The sequence below is a fragment of the Pteronotus mesoamericanus genome, unplaced genomic scaffold (assembly GCF_021234165.1).
Source record: "Pteronotus mesoamericanus isolate MK-2021 breed Mesoamerican mustached bat unplaced genomic scaffold, CSHL_Meso_final contig_169, whole genome shotgun sequence".
NCBI classification, from domain to species: domain Eukaryota; kingdom Metazoa; phylum Chordata; class Mammalia; order Chiroptera; family Mormoopidae; genus Pteronotus; species Pteronotus mesoamericanus.
The window spans coordinates 3,381,934-3,398,629 of NW_026555068.1; the positions used below are offsets into that span (position 1 = coordinate 3,381,934).

General features: G+C 40.3%; 1 protein-coding gene across 1 annotated transcript in view; it reads right to left on the reverse strand.

Moving 5' to 3' along the window:
- Positions 1-15,455, reverse strand: part of PSD3 (pleckstrin and Sec7 domain containing 3) — a 493,623-nt gene extending 478,168 nt beyond the window's left edge. Inside the window, exon 1 of the mRNA XM_054565918.1 lies at positions 15,423-15,455. The gene's annotated coding sequence lies outside the window, so the exon portion shown is untranslated. The remainder of the gene's footprint in view (positions 1-15,422) is intronic.
- Between the last annotated feature and the right edge of the window lie 1,241 nt (positions 15,456-16,696).

Below are 16,696 nucleotides of genomic sequence, written 5' to 3' on the forward strand. Positions count from 1 at the left end.
TCTCTCTAGAGGCACGAAGAACCTTTTAACTCTTTATGCTAAGAAAATTATTGAGAAATAATAAGGTGAATGGGAACTAGGTGAAACATTTTTGTTTGAAATATCTTGAATACATAGAAAAGTAAAGGGCATGATATAACCAATACCTATCACTCACTACCCAACTTTAAGAAAGCTTAATATTTGGTCAGATTCGCTATAGCTTTTCTGTATTTACTTTTATCATAATATGCATGCCATTCTGCAATTTGCTTTTCTCACTTAGGATAATTTTAGGGATGTATTCATGCTGATATCAACAGCTCCCTTTTTAAAATAATCACTATCATAATGTTTTATCATGTGAATATAACTCAGTTTATCTATGCATTGCCTTATGGAGGAACATTTAGGCTGCTCATCAGCCTATTCTTTTTATAATTGCAAATAATCTTGCAATAAACACCCTTGTCCATGTTTTCTTGTTCTTATGTGTAAAAGCTTCTCTGAAAGTGAAAACTAAATTTAAGGCTATATTAAATTTATGCCTTCCTTCGTGTAGGAGAGGTTCCTTTTCTGTGCAATCTGTCTGTGGTGCTCCGGGCCAGCTTCACTGAGTATGAGAACCAATTGCTGATATTTCAGAAATTTACAAGTCACTTGTTTAACATAGCCATTATTAAAAATCAAATTATATAAACTTATAATTATATTAAAAATAAAACTTATCACCTTCAGATTATTTTACAACAGTTTACATCATCTATGCTCTCAAGGTGACTTACATCCATTGTCTTTACATGGTGAAAGTACTATATGAAGAACGGTGTGCTATTTCACACATCACCGCTCCGTGTTCACGGACAGCCTGTCGATAGTATTAAATCAGTCAAGAAAATTGGCGAACACTAATAACCAGTGTTTGATTTATTGTTTTGTTGATTGCTTAGACTTAAGAAAACAAATGGTGAAAACATTAATAGTGTAGACTAAATTTAAATGTGCATTATTTTTGTAGTTGTTATACTATGAACAACACAAAATATTGAGAAAATGCTTCTCCAGTATTTGAAATCTACTATCTAATGCAGCAAAGAATTAGTTCACATGAATGACAAATAAGTGCACTTCTTACATACATCTTTATCATTTCACTTTGCCTTACTTGTTAATATAAATTAAATATCAACTAACATTTATATCAGAGCTACACTCATTTGTCAGCTGTAAGTCTGGGTTGCGTATGGATTCAGGAATTTAGCAAAAATCAGCAGAAAGCTAATTTTTTGTTATATTGATAATAAAGAGTGTTGCGTATTTTATTATTTCCAATTTTTGTGCTTTATATTCTTTACGTCAATAAAATTTAAAATAACATATTTACACATACATACCTACAAACATCTGTTTTTCAGAGCTCAGTGCTAAGTATTTACTGGCACACTACTGCTTGTGACAGTATTATCAGACATTAAATTTTCCAACTAAAAAGTTTGGTGGACATCTGGATAGTAACTGCTATATTTTTATTGTTTTAATCTACATTTCTATGAATACTGTACTTGTTTCTTTTGTCTCTTGTAATGAAGTACCACAAACTGGGTCGCTTGAAACGATGGAAAGTCACTGTTTCACAGTCCTGGAGGTTAGAAGTTCGAGATCAAAGTTCAGCAGGGCCATGCACCCGTCGAAGCTCCAGGTAGAATCGTCCTCTACTTCTTCCCGGCTTCTGGAGGTGACCGTTGATTCTTGGCGTTCCTTAGCTTGCAGCTGCACCTCCCCATCTTTGCCTCTGCCATCACATGGCATTGTCTCCTCATGTCTTCATGTCAACGTCTTTTGAGGACACTAATCATATTGGATTAAGGGCCATCCCACTCCAGTATGACTTCATCTTAATTAATTGCATCTGCAACGACCTTATTCCAAAAAAGGTCATACACTGGGGGCCAGGACTTCAACACCTCTTTTTCAGGGGACACAATTCAACTCATAACAATTACTAACAAAGAATGGGTTTTCATAAGATCTTACTTAAGGAATTCTGTTTATCTTTGATTTTAATTAGGAAAAAAACATAGGAAACATTACCTATACTCCCTTTCCCTTCTATTCTTCCTGTTTTTCCCAGCACAATGTGATTTTTAGAGTATTGAGGTGATCATTGCATAATAATTGTTTGGATTCATAATTCTATTCGAGGGCAAAAGTACTTCCAATGTGGATATTAGAATAGAGGTGGTATGTAGGCTTTATGACCAGATTTGAATTCAAGTTCCAGATCTTATTAATTTTGCGACGTTGAGAATATTAGTTCAACTTCTTAAACCTTCAGTTTCCTCATTTGTAAAATGGGGATACTAATAATCTATTTAATAATGTGACAATTTTATGAGATAATAGACTATAACTGACCCGTAGTAAGGGGTCATTTAAAGTAGCCATGTCATTATTATTGGTTTTTGTTGTTCTTTTGTTATCTGATGCATTCTATTATTTCTTAGTATTTGAAAAATTTAATATAAAATGTCATAAATTTTACTGATAAATCCCCGATCAAGAGTCCTAATTGTTTTTCACATGTTGGAGTGTATCTGCTTCAGGTCAGTTACCCTGGAAGCCAACCCTTAAGATTCACATGCAAGACATTTCCTGGGATTACCCTCTGAGTTACCACCACAGGGTAGTGAGAGCACCATGCAGTCGCAGCTGAAGTCTCACAGACCCTGTGGGGAACTCTGGAGCTAGTATTGTCCACGTGGGAGCAAGGGGTCTGGCCTTTTATGCTCCCACATCAATTAGTCATTGAGTACGGCTGCCTCCAGGCAGGGGGTGTGAACTTGGACAAAGCTGCTCCCTTCAGTGGCTGGCACTCCAGGAGAGGGACTCAGGTGATGGCACTTCCAGCAACTGAAGGAATGAGTTTTTCATTCCAAAACAGTGGGGTGGGGTGGGCTGGGCAGGCCTGGTGGGGTGGTGACCGGGCAGCGTGCCACAGTGCCCCTGGCCGTACCCTACAGATTTGGGATTTAATGCCTGTACCCAAAGGAGCAGCCTGCTTCAATAATTTTCACAATCACATCTATTAATCTTTCTTCATAAACCCAAAGTAGTGAATTCTCAGTTCCTTTCTCCACACTTGTTCACTTGAGGTGAATGGGCTTTTACGGACGGCTGACCTTGTCACAGAGGCAGTTAGGCTTATCTCACCAGTCACCAATGTGCCAAAGTCTCCCCAGTTTTCCCCCAGAGAAGAATGCACAGGCCTTCACCTTCTCCTCTGCATGAAGGCTGTAGTAGTCGGTGTGACGTGTTCCGCCTGGACACAGGACGCAAGAACAATCGTATGAGCTCAGCAGTTCCACTCTCCTCCTCTCCATAATTCCACTGATCCTTGACCCGTACCTTCATCCAGAAAGTTTCAGCTCCCAAGTTTGCCATGATCACTTTAGTTTATACGCTACATACTAAAAAGAACTAAAAATAATTTAAGACCTGAGAGAAAACCAACCTTGTCTTGCTCTAGTATCTGACTTACCCCAGCCCCACTGCTAGCTCCTGGGCTCAGCTCACCAGCTGGCATCCATCTGGCCATTTTTCTTTCTTGCCTGATGACACATGTCGGTCTCCTTTCTTAGCATGATCCTCTTCTTTCTTGATCTCTGGCCAGCTTGTGGCTGGCAATTCCACAGACCGCCATCCTTAGCTTGGAACCCTTGGTTTCCAGTGTCTGTCTGGTTTTGATTATTGATAACCCAGTGTTTTAAGTTGCTGCCTTATTCTTTTGGATCATAGTCACTAGATCTCTTCTGACCTGTAGCAATGGTTGCCATGTTTAGGGCAGTGGCTCTGTTTGGTCAGAGATACCACAGTTCTCCTAATAGAGTAAGAGCGTGTCAGATTAGAGCGCAGAAGGCAGGACAGAGTGGTGGAAAGAGTGATGGACTAGGAGTCAGAGGCCTGGGGACTGGTCATTAAACCCAGGAATGTCCATGCTGCAAGGGACTTAGAAATAATATAGTTAAAACCCATTATTTCATTTAAAAAGGGGACAAATGCGCAGAGAAATGTGTCTTGCTTACATCACAGAGCTATGTAGAGGCAAGTTTGTGTGAAAATCTAATCCTTGATACTAATCTTAAGGTATCAAGGTCATAAACAGTATGACCTTGAGCAAGTAGATCTTTTCATGTTTCTGAGCCACAATTTCCTCATCTCCCAGAAGTTATGAGAATCAAATAATATCACATATGTAGAAAGCATTTATAAAGGCTTATTTTATTAAGGTATAATTAACATGTAACTATAAAGTCTTAAATGATATGTAAATGCAATGTAACACAAAATCTCTCAGCAGCATTCTTGACAGGCTATAGGTATTTAGTTATAGACCTTATTTTTCTTGTGTTTATTTTTTGAGCTATAGTATTTACATGTTAAAAGAAGAGACAAATAGATGTCACCCAGCTAAATTCAGACTTAAGTAATGTTTTTGATGAATAAACTTTGCTGCATTTTTCATGATTACTCTATTTTTTCCTCTTAATATATAAGGTGACTTCAATTAAATTACATATACATAATTAATGTTTGTATATTTATTCTGATCTCAAATAATTTGTGTAATCTGCAGGAAAAGGAAAGTAACCAGTATCTAAAAGTTTGTCTCAATCTTCTGTTTTAAAAACAACAATAAGGAATGGAGGAAAGGGCATAAGATTTGGGTCAACAGACTCAGACTTGCGAGGGCTTGGGTTTATGTGACTTGGGTAGGCCTCGCATCCTCTCTCAGGTCCCTACCATATCAGAAAAGGAAAATGGAACCATTCCTCTCTCACCAGGTTGTTATGAAGTCAAGAGGGAGAATGTACCTAGAAGAGTTCTGTAGACTCTAGAGTTCAAACTTCTACTTGAGCTAGCAGATAGGTTTAGTTTTTGTGTATACTAGTGGCCCACACAGTGCTTTAACATTTTTTTTTAACTCACTTGCTAACCTTTTTAAAAAGGGAATTTCATATGGAAACCTGGAAATCTGGCTCCTCTTGTCTGTCCTGGATCGACATCCCTGGGAACACAACCATCAGGACTACCAACCTGCCGTGGAGAGCAGGAGGCAGCTGAAGCTGACCTCTGGGCCGGCCTCTGGGCTTTTTCCTTGTAGGAGAGTGAAGAGGACAGTGAAGCATTTCTTAGATTCATTGTCTTTATACAAAGTTAGATCATTAAAGCTAGATCGAGAGACTCACACGTGGCTCAGAAAAAACAACAGAAAGTATGTTTCTTAGGAGATGCTAAGAATATGATCATATATTTAATATGCAAATGAAGTATATTTGTGTTCAAAGCATGTCCTAAGGTGCCTTTATTAAAAAAAAAAACAACAAAACCCGGCCTAAATATTTCTGATGCCTATTCTAACATGTTATACAATGTTAGCATGTATTTTGTCAGCATCCACTCATCTATTATTCATTTTTCTTCTTCTCTTCTATTTAGCAGAATATGAATTGGTTTTATGTTCATTAAATTCCTCCATGACCTTGAAGCACTCTCTCATAAAATTTTGCAGTCTTATCTAATACATTTTAAGTGTCTACAAGCTCAGTATGAATTGCTTATTTTAAATATCCCCATATTTCCAACCTTAGGTTCAAATTCATATTAGGAAATATAAATTTAAAGAACAGAAAGACAGGCCATAGCGCAGTAGGTTCACCATCTGCTGCAGGAAATCACTTGCACAAGATGTAAAAACGGACTCATAGCACGAGACTGTGAAGTCCAGAAGCCAGCCAGTTTGCATTTCCTCCTAGAAGACACTGCTATTGGATTTTATAAACTTCCCTGTGCGTCTTTCTAACTTTGTATAATGGCATTTAAACACATGTCCAAACCGCCAGATGAGAGCCTCAGAGTTACTTTTGGGTGATCCAAGTGGTATAACCACCTCTCTTGTTCCTGTGGCCTTCTGTTACCTGATGAGGTTCAGGGTTCTTAATCTTACCATGGCACCTTCAAGAGTTGGGCTTTTGTGTATCCCTTTAATCTCAACTTTGATCACTTTGTATCCCATTCACACCCCACTAGTTTATTCATGAATTTCACAAATAATTAATGAATGTCTATAATATTCTGAGTGTTATCTGGGTTCTAAGGATACAGCAGAAACAAAACAGGCAAAAATCTGTAACCACTTGCATTTTGAGGATGGGTTGTAGGTGGCAGATAATAACCTAAATATGTAAAATATAGAGTGTGTTTGATAGTTACATGTGGCATAAAAAGATTAAAAAGAAGAGGATAGGGTCTAAGAGGAGAGATTGTGATTTTGTGCAGGGGACCAGGAAAACTTGCTGAGAAGGGTCACTGAATAAAAACCGCAGGGGCAGAGGAAGCATGTCTGAGGGAGGCTGGAGGAGGAGCTAGGATCCTTTGAGTAAAGAAGAGTGGGCCAGAAGGAGGAGAAGAGGGAAGGTAGGCAGGATGAGCAGAGGGGAGGCGTCAGGTCCTCAAGAGCCCTGGTCGGCCACAGTGAGGACTTTAGCTTTTACACAGAGTGAAATGGGGGTCACTGGGGGTTTTGAGCTGGAGAATTACATGATCTGTCTTACCACATAAAGAGACCACTCTGTCTGTTACGCTGAGAATAGGTTGAAGTGGGGCAACCCTGAGAGAGATGATGGCGGCTCGGAGCAGGGTGGAAGCCATAGAGCCAGGGAGGCATGATCAGGTTCTGGGTCCTTTCTGTGAAGCCAGAAAGATTTGCTGACACTCTGGGTATGGGGTAGAGAAAGGATTCAATAGTGAGTCCTAGGCATTTGGCTTGAGCACCTGAAGGATGAGGTTGCCATGGACTAGGAAGAGGAAGACCATGAAGGAGGTGATGAAGGCTGTGTGTGTGAAAAAGAAGCTCAATTTGGGGTGTATTCAGTTTGAGATGCTTACTCGATAGGCAGGTGGACATGGTAAGTAGGCAGAGGCAGCCTGAGATAATAACTCTCCATACCCAGGAATAAGAGCATTCTTGTCTTTCCCTCAATACCTGATTCTTTCAGGTTTATATGCTGTTTGAACTTGCTCAAATGTACTTTGTTCTTGGCCTATATTTTACCACTTATTGCATTGCATTGTAATTACTATTTTAACTTATCTGTTCCTTTCACTAACTGCCCTGCTATTCACCCTCAGCATAATGTCTGATACAAAATGAATAGTTTTAAAAAGCTCATTGAATAATTGAAACCTATGAGGGCCATAATCTCCTATATTCAATTGTTAGATTTCTTGATAGATGTTACTACTTTTTCTTTCCAACAAAAAGAGCTATTTGGCACATATTGTTTTAATCAATGTGAATTAAATTCTATTTTTGTTGATGTGCTTTTTTCTTATTCCCTTGGGCATGCAATTTATCAAGCATGAGTAATATCTGGCACACAGAGTCCCTAATAGCTTCCTTTTATTACTAGATCAATGATTGTCTGACTTATTGAGAAAGGAAATATCTAGAAAGAGAATGCCCCAATTCCTTGAAAATGGTGCTAAACAGAAGACATGACATTATAAAACCATTAACAATGAAATTGCTTTGGGTGCACTTGATTCCTTCTCATGGTAACGTGGAATAATTTATAAAGCATATTTTCAGCCAGTGACTAGTAATGATAGTTCGGTTTCTGAATATTAGATGCATTTATTGTGTCTTTATTTAAATGTTTAGCCCAGACCGGTGTTGTTCAGTTGGTTGGGTGTTGTCGCGTGTGAGGCAAAGAGTTGCCAGTTTGACTCCCGGATGGGGCACATGCCTGGGTTGCGGGTTCTGCTCCCAGTCGGGCCCTGTGCAGGGAGGCAGCCAATCGATCTTTCTCTTGCACATTGATGTTTCTCCCCCTCTCCCTGCCTCCCTCCTTTCACCCTCCCTAAAAATAAGTCAGTAGCATCTTTAAAAAATAAATGTTTCACGTATTTTAAAAGACACATTACAAAAAAAAATTCATTTTAACAAATTTTCCCTCACACTTCTCTACCTTTCCCAGCCCTTTCCACATCCTAACCCAGTTGACAGCTATTTCCTCATTTTTTTCATAGACTGTCTAAGCCTTAATATACATTTATACTTATGTCTATCCTCTTTTTCTATATAAATAGAACCCTACTGCATAGTTTTTTCTATCACATAATTTTCTTTCACTTAACATATCTTCATCACTTTAAAAAATAATAGGATGCAATAATAGCATGTATGCCAATACTATTAATATACTTTTTTCTTGTCAATAGCTCTATAACAACTCACTGTATATATGGGCCATAATCTAATTAAAATATCTTACTGTTGGGCATTGAGTGTTAGATGTTTATTTTTACAACAAAAAAATGCTACACTTAACAACTTTGTGTACATATACATATATATACCTATATACATAGATAGATACATAAGTATTAAGTACCTATTATATATGTGGGTATATATATATGTATATATGTGTGTATGTATATAAAGTTGTTAATATATATAAAGTGAAAATTATCTGTGGGGTACTTTTTGAAAGGATATTTGCTGTTATACTTTTTGACATATATGTGACAACTCTGAGAAACCCAACAAGGTAGATATCCTGTTGTCCATAAACACATGCTGCACAAAATGTAATCAGGACCCAGATTTCTCTTACAGAAGCCTCATTAACTTAAGCCATCTTCGCTCATTTTCGAGATTGCTAGCTGGCCAAAAAGCAAGCAGCAGATGTTGAGCTTGCAAAGGTTAACTTAACAGAGTTGAGTTCGATTCAGATTCAATCGCTGCTTCCACAGCCGTTCTGGGGGCCAGAGGAGGTGACATCATGGTGCTTCGCTGCAGGGGTTGGTGCTCAAGCATGACTCACACCTGGGCCCTGAAAGGCTCTGTTGTTGTTCGCCTCCTGAGCGGAGTGGGGATTTGTCTCCCTCACTGACTCAGTCCTCCAGCGACCCTCCACCACGCTGATGGCACTACCACGTGGGGACGTTAACTCCATCACACCCTCCTCTCCAGCAAGTAGGTATAGGTACAGGGAATGCTAATCCAGGATGGTTTTGCTGTGCAGAATGCAGCTCATTCTTTTTAAAAGAGATTTTATTTATTTAGTTTTAGCGAGAAGGGGGAGGGAAAAAGGGAGGGAGCGAAACACTGATTGGTTGCCTCTTGTACTCCCTGAACTGGGCACCTGGCCCGCAATCCAGGCATGTGCTCTGGCCAGAAAGCAAATCACCAGCCTTTTCGTCTGTGGAACAGCTCCCAGCCCAGTGCGCTACACCAGTCTGGGCAGAATACAGCTGATTTTGAGGTTCTCCATCATCTCCACCCTCCTCCTCTACCCCGCTCCCAGTACCCGTCTCTCTAATGACACTTTAAATGCAAAATGGTCATTTACCTTTAATTCAACAGGCATGGCATGAATAATATTGTGATTAAATATTTCAGTTAAATCTATGTATGCGCTCAGTTATAGCTATATAACTTATCTGTAAATAAATTCATTCCAGGGAAAGTACAGCTTGAACCTCAATCTCTCCTTACTCGGGAGATGGCGTTCCACAGCTTGGGTGAGCAGGATTCATGTTTCCACTGGGCTCCTGATCTTCTGCTAAAGCTCCGTGTTTTCGTTATTGCTCCCAGAGTCACTTCTTCGCTGCTCTGGTTGACATGGTAATGAATGTTACGAGATAAATTCCTTGCTGCCTATTCATGATCTTTTAATTCACTCCTTTCCCTTCTCCTTCCTTTCAAGAAATGCCACTGTTTCTTCCCAAATATTCTTTTCTCTCCTCATTTTTCTTGGGGTGTCAGCCTCTGCGTTAAATCAACATCTTGTCTATGTTCAGATTGTCCTGTCTTGCCCGAGATTTTTTGGGGACCAGCTCTTTAACTAGTGGGAGAGGCTATTGCGTCGCTGTTTAGGAAACCTCATTAGGGGGTTAGAGGGGATTGGCTCTCAGGGAGAGTGATCAGGAGGACTGCTCCCCTCACAACACACACACATACGCACCCGCACCCACACACACACGCATGCACGCACGCTTCTGCATTATGAAAACCACTTGCAGCTGGCAGAAAGGTCTCTCAGCATCTCCCCTCTTTAATCCTGCGCTGCACCCTCAAGCTTCCCTGAGGTTTGGCATGTTAGCAGATGGGAGGGATGGAGTGGGCATGCTTGAGTGGAAGAGGAGAAGCAGGAGGGAGGTATGTTTGTTTCATTATCTGGTAGAATGTTATTACAGGTGGGGCTGGATAAGAAGGCTGTGCTTCTCTTCCGTGGTGAGGTGCTTATCCTGAGCCACGTTCTTCAGTTTCGGCTTCTTTGCCTAAATTCTTCCAAACTGGCGAGTTAGAAGCACAATATTCCATCTGCAGGAACCATGTTTTAGTCCACCCCCACGTCTTCATTCTACACTTTGAAAGTGCAACTTCCCGGGGAGAAACAACGGTACAGATGCGCTATATCCCAACACTCACTGACACTTACCCTCACACGGAAGCTCAGTGTGGGAGAAGGAGATCTTACAAGGAGACAGGATCTTACTACGACACCTGGATGGTGGCATTGGTTCTCCCATTTTCTAGCTGGCTGGCCTTGAGGAGGAGATTTAACCTCCCTTGCTCTCCCGTGCACAGCTGTCTGAAGGCAGAAAGCTAGCTCAGGCCTCTCAAGCTCCCTTCTAATCTCTAATGTCTAGGAACCAAGCCTTTAGTTTAATTTGTTGCTGCCCTCATCCTCCCAAGAAAAGAAAGGAAAGTACAAGTAAGTGATTACCCGAGTCCCTTGAGGTAAAGAAGGTTACGTTACTGGAAAAGCTGCTGCAGGTCAGACCAGATGACCCTCTGACCCTGCAATTTCTTAAGTATATTACTCTTACTTAGAAACAATGGCATAATAGAGGGGACGTGAGATCATGCAGCATGTGCTTGGTGCATGCCTGGAGCACACATACAAGTGCTTCTTATGAAAATAATAATGGTTTTGCTGTTACCTTTTCATAGAAATTTCCTCATGTGATATATATAGTCAGATATATTATCTATTTATATAATTTCCACCAAGCAGACAGATACATACATTTTAACTTATCTTTCTGTGAAATGTGCCTCTTTCATTTTTCTTTTCTTTTTTTTTTAATATTAAAAGTATTTTGGCTTTTATTTAGGAGCCTGATGATTTTTTAAAAAATTTTTTATTGTTCAAATACATTGGTCTCCATTTTCCCAGCACCACTTCCCCTTGGCCCCGACCCCCAGCTCCCACCCTCAATCCTTCCCCACTTTGGCTTTGTCCGTGGGTCCTTCATACATGTTCCTTGACTTGGCCCTTTTCAATTCCCCATATTATGGACTAATTTTACTCCAATAAGAAGTACAGGGACACACTTACTCAGGAGACAAGATGATCTAGTAAGAAAAGTATGGGCGTTGGGGCTGTCTGGAGATTTTCCTGGCGACAAAATGAAGGACCTTGTGGTTAGACAAGGTGCCACCTTTGGAGCAGGAACACTTTCCGCTGTCCTGAGGTATTACTTGGCACTTATAACCTCAGCTTGTGCCCGGCCTCCTTCAGGGCACATCTGCTGGCAGAATGCGTTATCAAGTCTTGCTCATGACCAACTCTCACCTTTGTTCCTTTACCAGGTAGCTCACTTACAAAGTCAAAAAACGTGAAAGGTTTGGCTTGCTTGGTGCCCAGATTCAAAGGGACAGGACACTGAATTTGAGCATAACCGTCAAAAACAAGATTCTCCCCATCTAGGTTGTCACTCTCAGTCTGCTCCGGCACCGTCTCTGAGCTGCCGCCTCCGGCCGAAACGACCCATCCGCTGCAGGCTCGGCCCAGCTGAGGATAGAATCAGCTCCTGCTGCGCACTCAGCGCTCCCACACACTAGCATGTGGGTTTGGGAGCTGGTTTCATGCCCCAGGTCTGTGGTATGGGATGTGAGGGGCTGAACAAACGCTTATGTGATGTTCGTGTGACTTGATGGCCTCCGTATATACCCACTCTGTCTTCACCCAGAGAGCCTGTCTGTCGGTCCTACCTCATTCTGGGGTTTTACTTCCATCCACTTAGATCATCACCAGCTCACGCAACACCTGCTAGTCAATTCCTCCAGGTGGGATACCATTCCTGTAATGACCCTTAACTCCCCAATGTCTGCCCTTTACTCCCAAAGACTGGCCCCTGAGCCAACCCAGAGAAACTCCCTGCATCTGGAATTCACCTATTCTGAGAACCATGGCTTTCTCAGTGGCCCAGAAGCTCTCCAAGGTGGACTCCATTCGGACAAAACCCTGAACTTGTGAGCGGGCCCTGCCTGGCAGAGCCTCTCGTGATCTGGCCTCAGCCCACCCCTGCCCATGCGCCTCCCTGTTATCTGCGCTTGTCACCCCACGGGTCCTTCTTCCTGGTCCCTCAGACCTGTTATCCTGGGCCCACCTTTAGCCCTTTGTGCTGGCTAAGCCCTCTGCCCTATGTGTTTTTCCCATCTAATTTTATATGATTTGCTCCTTCTTACCATTTATTTTTCAACTTTTATGTCACTTTTTCAGAGGGACCGTCCCTGATGTCCCCAATCTCTTTTATCTCACTTTTTTAAAATACTTCCATATCATTTACCACTGACATGTTTGTATTTATTTTAATAATCATGTGTCTCTGTTGTTCTCTTGCCCCTTAACCTCCTCTGTATCCTACCAGTTTAAGCTCCGTGAGAGCAGGACCTCACCTGAGTCAGCCTCTGCTATATCCCAGTATCTAGGATACCTCGTGGTATATAGAAGTTGTCCAACAGATCTTATTAAGTGAAGGAATATTAGCCCCATCCTGGGTAAATGGGAGGACAGAGACCCTCACTCTGCTAACTCCCCCATCTTGGCCACTAGACATCATCTCAGCTCATGCCATCTTGGCCATCGGGCATACCTAACATCCGCAGGTTTAGGGCCCACGGCATAAAGTAACGGTCCTGCCATTTCTCACAAGAACACTGCTGTTTTCATTTTTAAAATGAAATTCAAATATAGCGATAAACTAACAGAACTTTTACTATATACTCGCTTCTTCAACAACATTGTTAAAATTCTAACTTTTTAAAGTTTGTTTAGCACTAACAAAGCACAAATCACATTCCAGGGCATTCTTGCCCCTCCCCATCTCTGTCCCCAGCAGCCATCTCTTTCCTCGGCCAAGCCCGAGGACGGCCATGCTGGCTGGTGCTGGAGCAGAGATGCTGGGGAGCGGGGCTGATGGGCTGAGGCAGGGAGACGCCATTCCCACCCAACTCTAATGGGCTTCCACTGGTGGGACAAGCCAGATGCAAAACTCCAGTGCACTGGAAATTGCCCGTGGTGAAGGCAGGGACAAATGATGAGTTGAGTTGGCCTGGTTCAGCGATAGAAAGAAACTCCAGGTTCAACTTGAGGTGATGAAGCTCAGCTGAAAACTGCTTGAAAACAGGCTGAAAGGCCAGTCTCCCAGGTTGCCATAGGGAAGGAGCAGCTCTGGATAAATCAACTCACAGGACAGCCTTGTCCCACACAGCTGTGGTTGAGCCCACGGCTCTTACTCCATCTACACCCAGATGGTGTGTGGCAGTGACTGTCAAAAGTCAGACGCCGACATGGAGTATGGAATATCTGTGTAGTTAGTATATAGAGGGTGTCAGTGGAGCTGATGACAAGATCTAGGAGATTTCAAATGAAATCTAATGCATGCTACTGAAATCCTATTTGTGATTCTGATTCCTAATGATTACATGAACTTTGAATTCTACAGAGCATTTTCTCTACAATATCTTGCTTGATCTTTGTAACAATTTCATATACTAGGCAGAGCAATAATATCATCTTTACAGTTAAAAAAATGGAAACTTAAAGTGGTTAAGAAAACTACCACAATGCCCTACCTGTTTTCAGATTCCCTTATAGGTTCAGTGGTTTCAACTGAAGCTAAGAAACCACATTTTTCTAAGTTTTAACTTTGAGTAACTATATTGGCTTAAAGAACTTTCCATAAAACTAGAATGTTTAAGAAGTCAATAGAGTATATAGGTTTATCTTATTTTAATAAACTAAGTAAGATTGTATATTTCTAGTAACAAGAAAATTGGGTTTGGTGTTAATTATTCATTTTATAAAAGTAATGTTAATTTATAAAAAAATAGACTTGTTTTAAAAAAAACTCCTTTAAATGAAAACTAAAATATTTTAAAATACTTCCATTGATGCATGTACAGTGGTACATTTTAAATAGTTAAATTTATTGTATAAATTAGATGGGCAAACTAGAACATATAAAGAATTTCTATAACTTGATAAGAAAAATGAATAAGTAAAAGGGGACAAAACATATCACCAGCTGAGTCATAGAAAGGGAGATCCAGAAGGCCAACAAACACTTGCATAAGAAGGAATGCTAGTCTCCCGCCCCCCTTCCCTCCCCCCCGGGCACATGGTTGTTCGGCCAGAGACTATATTTCCCAGCCTCCTCCTAAGAATGCACTTATGTATCCATAAGACCAAGTTTTGCCAGTGGAATGTATCTGGAAGAGATGTGTGCAACTTATGCCTTATTGCCTATAAGAAGATTGCTGTGTCAGAACTTTTCTAATCTTTTTTCAAAAGTTGGTATGTGGCAAAAATCCAAGACTGCAGTCATGATGACAAGGACAATGACCTAAGAGACAGCAGTTTAACCAATGGAAGAATTCCTGAAAAACTATGTGAATCAGAGCCACCTTACCAGTCTAGACTGTTGAAAGTAGGATTGTTATACAAAAGAGAAATGTCTTCCTTATTTAAAGTGCTCTATCTGGGAGTCTATTTGTTGTAGCAGCTTACCTTTATCCTAACTAACAACCTAACCAGGAAGTCTGAGAAGTGGAAGTTAAAACTAGATACATTTCATACCCTAAGGTGGGAGACATTTTAAAAATCTGATGCTATCAAGAATTTGGGAAATGATGATATGCTTCTGTTGGAAGCATAAATTGATACCACTGGAGAAAAATTTGTCGAAATTACTAAAGCAGAAAATAAACATCCTCTACATCTCACTCATTTCACTTCTAGGTATAGTAACTTTACATACTGAGATAACCCTACAGGGCAGTTATAATATCACTTGTATTAGCAAAAATTGGAAACAACCTGAAAAACCATGAATAAGAGGATGGATACATAAATTATGATATTTTCGTGTAATTGAACCCAAAATGGATTAACTGGATCTATAACATATCAATATGAATAAATTTCAAAAACATAATTTTGAAGAGGACAGGAAGTGGAAGAATATGTATGATATGATAGCATAAGGTAAAATTCAAAATATGTAAAGCATAACTATGTATTATTTTTATTACATATGTGTGGGGAAAGTATAAAAATAAAAATGTAGTCTGGAAAAATACATACCAGATTCTTGAAAGCAGTTGTCTCTGAGGAAGGAAGGTAAAGAGAAAGATCTGCGGAGAGAAACAAGGCAGACTTCAATATTATTCATAATATTTTACTTCTTTTGTGAAAAAATGTCATTAAACATCGTTAATATTTGTTAATTATGGCTACTGGGTGCCATCAGTGGCGTGCTGGGTCTGGGTCACCTGAGGACAGTGGATTGTGCACATCTCTTCCCAACACGCCATCCAATGATGTCGCCGTGATAACTTGAAATCAGTGGTGGAAGTACTTATACCACAGAGAGCAGCAAATGCTACACATCAGAGCCTTTTTTCCCTCTGGAGAGTCTGGTGTTCACACTGACCAGCACACTGATGGGTACAATGTATATATTAAATTAATCTTCATACTTCTTAATGATTTTTAAACTTCTCAAAAGAAAAACAATAAAATTTTATCTTTATTTAATCTCTCAGGATTACACTTTTTGCACAAAGCATGCAGCATGCTTATCTTGGTGGTGATGAGGAAAAGTAAAGCATCTCTCTGAAAGAGCTAAGCAAAGATCAGGTTGTACTTGGCTTCCGAGAAAACTTTGGTTCATTTGGGTTGGGGAAACATTTTGGACCCCCTACTTATTATGCAATTTCAGCATCAAGTGTCTTTGAATTATATATGACACCCCTATGCAATAAGGGGCTTCCTGCACCTTCTCAAAGAAGACAACATCTCTCATAGCTGCTGGAATGCCTAGATTTACCTTACTAAATTCCAGTTGTTGAACCACAATTTGCATTCCTACTTGTATAAAAATAAATCAGCAATAAAAGAGCTTATGACATGGCCCCGAAGTCCTTATGGTTTGAGCAGTCCTCTGCCCCCATAACCTAGGGGTGCAGTCGTCACAGGTTGTGAACCCCCAACCAGGAAGTGTGTCCGCGTAAGTGTGGAGGACTTCGGGGAAGGAGGTTTGCCTTCTGTGCTGCCCCGTCATTAACTTTCTGGGCTTTTGGTCCTTCTGACCATACTACCAGGTAACAAAGAGGACTTATTCCTTATTAATCACACTTGAAATGAGTATTTTAAAATAATATTTTTTGTTGTTAAAAAGCAAAACATAAATGTATAAATAGGAAAAGAAGATCATCCACCCATAATTTCATGACCCAGAGATAACAACTAATAGTTCAATAAATAACCCTTCAACTTATTTTGTATCTGTTTTTATTTTTTCAAAATATTAAACTATACATACTGCTTAAACCAGTTTTTTAAGACTCTATAACTAA